At 48.4% G+C, this 6,077-nt stretch overlaps 1 pseudogene; it reads left to right on the top strand.

The window, feature by feature from the left end:
- Window positions 1-436: 436 nt before the first annotated feature.
- Window positions 437-3,059, top strand: LOC119350649 (annotated as a pseudogene).
- Window positions 3,060-6,077: the final 3,018 nt, after the last annotated feature.

Below are 6,077 nucleotides of genomic sequence, written 5' to 3'. Positions count from 1 at the left end.
CTATATGCGTACTAAATCAGTTAATTGCTTTAACTCTATAGTACCGCTGGTTGGTCTGTTCTCTTGCTTTTTACCATGGTAACTTGGTAAAGTTCAGGAGGCATAAGGTTGGCTGCACGGGCACTCCACACTAAGCAGTGGACTTGCTAGCTTTGCCGTTGGCCGAAGTGAAGTGGCTTCTTCTTCCTTGCCTGCTCTGCTCTAGTGGTCATAGTGATGCATTTTCCTCACTCAGTTTTATTTTTCCTTTCACTGGGATGTATAATATTTTGATCTCCCCTGTTTTTTCTTATGAACATATTTTTTTTCTGTGGAAAAAATAGGTCTTGCAGCAGCGTGCCGGCAAGGATACAGAGACCACGCCACTCTCCGGCGACCGGCCTTTCTTCACCGCCTTCATGTGCAAGACCCACGTCCAGAAGCCTTATCTACTGGTATGATACTACGCTGCAAGCCTGCAACAATATCGGCTAGCTTCATAATCAATTGGTCAGGCCCTGCTTCTTGCGCCGGAGTGTGCAGATAATCCCGGCTCACTTCCAGCGCATGCTGCCCGAGAGGCGCATGGCGGTGGTCCTCCGGTGCGGCGTGAGCTCATGGATCATGAGCTACTATGGCCACACCAAGCTGAAGAACCTCGACGCGGACTGGGCGGACTTCGCTGTCGACAAGCGGCCGCAAGTTGAAGACGCGTGCGTGTTTGAGCTGGTGTCCTGGGATGCCGAAGATGATGGCAAGGGGGAAGTGGTGCTCGAAGTGCACGTGCTTCGTAGGGCTACAAGAAAAGCTCGAGGCTTGTGACCCGCTTGAGATCGACTTGTATTTTAGCTCGACTCGAGATCGACTCGAAAAGAAATGAGCCGATTATGAGCACATTATATAGGTCGATCGAGAAACGAACCGATCTTGAGTCAGCATTGGCTCGCTCGATTTTAGTTCGATAGCTCGATATCACATAAGTATATTAAATAATCTTCATGTCTATTACGAAGAATTAGGATCATCCATTGCCATTATGTTTTGTGTGATTGAGTCCACAGAAAGAATCCCCCGAGTCCGAGGCTACTAACACACGAGGCCCCGTCCCCGTGCCGCTCCCGCAAGCGGCCCGGGCGGAACCCTAGATCGCCGCCGCCGCTCCCTTCCTTCGTCTTCCTTCTCCCTCGTCGCCGCCAGGGGACGCCGCCGGGCAAAGCCCACGCGTGCGTCGGCGGCGGCGGGGCTCCCTCCTTCCTCGCGAGGCTCCTGGGCGGCGCGGGACGGCCGGCCCTCACGGCGGCGCTCGGCTCGGCGGCAGGTCGGGTCGCCGGCGGATCTGCGGGGCTCCCCTTTGGTGGCGCTGCGGTGATGGCGGCGGCGTGGTCTGCGTGGGGCGGCGAGGCGTGGGCTCCTCCTCCTTCCGATCTGATGGCGCCGCGGTGGCACCGGCGCTCGTGCGTGCGGCAGGGTCCGCGAGGGTGGTCGGCGCGCGACGTCTCCCTCCCCGATCTGATGGCTCCACGGTGGCGCCAGTGCTCGGGCGGCGGTTGGCGTCGACAAGCGGTGGCGGGCGCTGGGATCTCGGCGGCGCTCCGGCGTGTGCAGGCGGCGGCGGTCCCTATGCGCGGTCGGCAACTTCCTCTCTGACCCGGACGGCGCGGGGGATGGCGGCGGCTCGGCGTGGCCGGCGATCTGGATGCGGTGGTGCCGGTGGCTCGCTGATCTGCCGGTACTCCAGGGTCTGCCGGGTGGTGCTGGTGGTGACAGCGGCCCGTGCACGAGAGCTGGATTCCTTGGAACTGATCTGGGTGAAAACTTGCCTTCGGCTTCTGCTAAGGCCGGCGGTGGTGGCGCTATCTGCGTCGTTCCCTTCTTGAAGGCATCGCCGTGGAGAAGTTCAAGGCCACTCTCTGCTACCTTCGGGGGAAACCCTAGATCGGATGATCGGATGATCGGATGACGGCGGCGCTCTGGTGTCGTTCCTCCCTTGGGGGCGTCATTTTTGGGGGTACACACGTGATCGAGGGACCAGAGGACGGATTCTTTGGTGGAGCGGTGCTTCATCCTACACACTGATGGCGACGGATCTTAACGGCGTGGCACAGTGCAGATTCGGAGTTCGCTGTGGGAGGATGGACTCGCGCAGGAGGACGGCGCTGTCGGGCGTCGTGGTGGCGTCGATGGCAGAGAGACCTGGCACGGTACATGCAACAGTACAGCTCTGAAGATGGATTTGTGGCAGGTGGCTGCGGCGGCCTCATACCCGGCAGGCGTCCTGGTTGAGGAGTGCGCCGGACTGCTAGGTGCCCCATACCCGGCAGGCGTCCTGGCTGGGACCTCAGGTCTTATATGTTTAGGTTTGGCTGCGATGTCTGTTTGGTATTAGGCCCAGACTATCTGCGCTCCTTCATCAATTGGATAGGTGTAGCGACAGTTGTTGCTTAGACGGTGGCTTTAGTCTTGCTGTTGTATGGCTTTGTAAGGTTTTGTGATAATAATTAATAAAGTAGCCGTGGGTTATCCTCTTTTTCTAAAAAAAACTACTAGAAAACATGGAAATAAGCATGGAGAAAATTTGGCCTCAATGTGCCACGTGGCCAACCGCATGTTCAATATCTTGTTATTTTGGCCAAAGTTTGAGCGCAGACACACCTTCATTGTCTTCTATTCACGATCTTTTATTATTTATTATTAAATACTGGTCTTTAGTTTAGAAAGAATTAGTTGATTTTATAGTGATTTTTTGTGGCCTATCTTGCTTTAAAAATTGCCTTAAAATAATTTTAGCGATCATCTTATTTAGCTCGAAACTAGCTCGACATCTTCTCGAGATTATTACAAGCTGAGCACGAGCCACTTTCTATAGCTCGCCCTTGAGCTTCGCACATTTTGAGCTCACTCGAATTTTAGTATGAGTTGAGCTGAGCCTAGACCAACTCGCTCAAACTCGACTCGTTTGCAGCCGTAGCTCCATGGTGCTGACCTACCCGGAGGTGGAGGATCTTGCTACCAAAGGAGACACCACCGACGAGCCCATCGTCATCATGGACAAGTCATCTTTAGACGTTAGTGAGAGCTAAGCTTCAGTTGTTGCTGGTGCAAGTCGATCCAATGTCTTGTAAGCCATCGACCACCATATTATTACCTTGCATTTCTTCTTGTAATTTGGTCAAGAAGTAATCAGTTTGCTCAAGACCGACTATTTCATCATACCTCACGTCTATCTTGGATAGTCATTTGCTCAAGACCAGCCATGCATAGACTATTCATCACTTCCACTCTCTTTTCTCATTTCTTCTGATGGTCGCATGTGCACGACCTCAATATTTATGAAGGTTTTTCCGCATAAAAATATCTAGTACTCCCTCTGTAAAGAAATATAAGAGCGTTTAGATCACTACTCTTATATTTTTGTACGGAGGCAGTACAATAGACTGCAGATAAACATTTGAGCAAACAAGACACTATTGCAGAAGGAGCAATTTATTACACCCACCGGTCAATGTTGTCTCTCTATGCTCCGCGTGTTATTTATACACCTTCCTCTTTCTCCCATACAATTGTCCGTCGAAGCAATGCAAGAAAAAGCAATTTATATACGACTGACAAATGAGTGTTCTCTCCATGCTTCAAGCTCAACACCTTGCCCCTACATACCAATTGTTAGCAAAACCAACAAGGAAAGTAAAAGGAGAACGGTGGTGAGAATTGGAGACATCGGAAATGAAAAGTCTCACATGCGCAGTGTGGCATAGTTCGACGTGGATAGACTTAGTTGTCCACAACCGGTCCCTGGTCAAAGAATCCGTCTAGGTGGCTGATGCGTGTGACTGCACAGTGAGACAACGGCCAGAAGCTTGGGCTGGGGCGGCCGGTGGCTGCTATGTACCTCTGTTGCTGGGGGTGTGAATGGCGGCTGTTGTACTGCTCACTTGTGCATTGCGACGACCTGGAGTTCAGGCTGGGCTAGTTGTAACTTATTATTTTGCTCCAACCACTCGGTTCGTCATCGCCCAGTCAGCCTTGCCGTAGCTCCGCCAATGCTTGCCATACCAGGGCGCAGTCAGCGGCGGGGCCAGCACATTGGCGTTGGGTTCAGCTGAACCCAACGAATTTTTATGGCCGCATACAGTATACAGATACGTACATGCTTTGACCCCAACAAAAAATAAGAGCTGACCCCATCAAACTTAGACGCTCAATGCAAGGCCCAAAAGCCCACAAGGGAATTGCCACGTGAAAGCCTGTTCATGCGCTCCTATCTGCTCCCCTTAATCCTAATCTCTTGTATGTAAACCCCAGCCGCATGATCTCTTGCCCTAGTTGCTCGCTTCCACAATCCTCCGATCTGGTCTCTCCTATTCGCCATCAATTGGTCACCACTTGAGACACCACCGACGAGCTGACAACGACAGGTCGACGTCGGCAAGCAGACTATTATAGTTCTATCGAGGTGATGAGATTGCATCATCACATCTCTTGCACATCCCCTAGTTTCTTAATTGTGTATTCCAGAAATTCTGATTGATTTAGCCTATCCAAAGGAGTTTCTGTAAGGGAAGTCGTCGAGTCGATCACCAGATCCAAAAAATGATGCGGGTACATCAAGGCCATTAAGCCAGCCGTTAGGTGTACGCAAAGTGCATCGAATATCATTGTTGCAAGTGGGTTTTAAAGCCAGATGGATTAATTCAGATGTGTTGCCTTACGATTCGACTAATCAGAAGAGAATTTTAGAGGATGGTGATACTAGGCAAAGATATTTAATAAGGCCACCATCTAATTTTGATTATCCACAAAGGGCCATTGGTGATGTTTCCTAAAAAGTAATCCAGAACGGTTTGATCAATAAGCATGTTACTTTTTCTTTTATCTGTCATCGTCTAAAGGTATTGTGAGATGACACAACATCAATGAAGAAATGCATTTCGGTTATGAATGTTGTGAAGAAAAAGTTGCGTAACAAAATGGGTAATCGGTTCATGAGTGATTCTTTAATTTGCCATGTGTTGAAACTATGTTTTCTATCACTAGTATTAAATGTTTTGATTGATCTTTTTGAGATGATGAAAATCTAACGGGGTACTCAAAATGTGAGTGACTTAACATACTTCTTTTGCTTGCTGGTCTTTATTTTTGAACTTTTTAAACTAATTTGTCATTTGCTTCAATGTTTTCAAGGACATGAGGAAATAAACCTAACACTTGAAGTTATTTTGGCACCACTCTATTTATAACATGTAAAAAAGAGGTTTTATGATTTCAGTCAATAAGTATGTACAACACTCTTCAGTTTTTACCGTCATACAATATGTGATAAATGATATCATAATTCTATTCGTTATGTTTTCTTTGGATGTTATACTTTTGTTATAATATTGTCTAAAATCAGACCTTGCACGTAAATTATTTATATCATATTCTCACAATAATTCAGTGAGTGAACCCAATGGTCAAATTTTCTAGCTCCGCCCCTGGGCGCAGTGGTAGCATTGTTTTAGGTTTTCTTGTTTGAAGTATAGGGAGCAATGGTGGCATATGGTTCTCTTGTCAAAGCTGTGACTGGTAGTTTTTAGCGGGGAGAAGCCAACAGCCGTGGTGTTTCTACAAAATTTGTTATCGGTGGGGATGACGCTGGACAAGGCAGTTACGGCAGTAATCGACTTCATCAGCAGGAAATGCTTTTTTAATCTTTAAACGCCAAACACTACCACAATGTTGTTCTGGGTTCCACAAATTGGGGAAGACTAAATTTATTATTTGATGCATGATGTTTCCTGGGGGTTTACAGTCACAATTTTACATTCTCGTAACCGCCTATGTAAAAAGATCTTACCGATCACTTGGAGCCATTGTATGGCATTTTGTAAAATTTTACAAAACTGTGCAAAGTAGTGAAGTCCAGCTTAATATGTGTTGCATTGTTATTTTTTTTTAGAGAAAAGGCGCCGGCCGAGCCCGAGAAGAGCTCGAACCTAGCCCGACTTTGAATTAACAAAGCCATCAACCGGCCAGGATTACAGGCGCACCACATTACAAAAAGAAGAATGCAATGCAAAGCGGAAAGAAAATACATAGAGCTAGGCAGAACAGCACAA

Source organism: Triticum dicoccoides, chromosome 1A, assembly GCF_002162155.2.
Source record: "Triticum dicoccoides isolate Atlit2015 ecotype Zavitan chromosome 1A, WEW_v2.0, whole genome shotgun sequence".
Classification (NCBI taxonomy): domain Eukaryota; kingdom Viridiplantae; phylum Streptophyta; class Magnoliopsida; order Poales; family Poaceae; genus Triticum; species Triticum dicoccoides.
The sequence above is the reverse complement of the archived record's forward strand: the minus strand, read 5'-3'. Positions and strand labels throughout refer to the sequence as shown.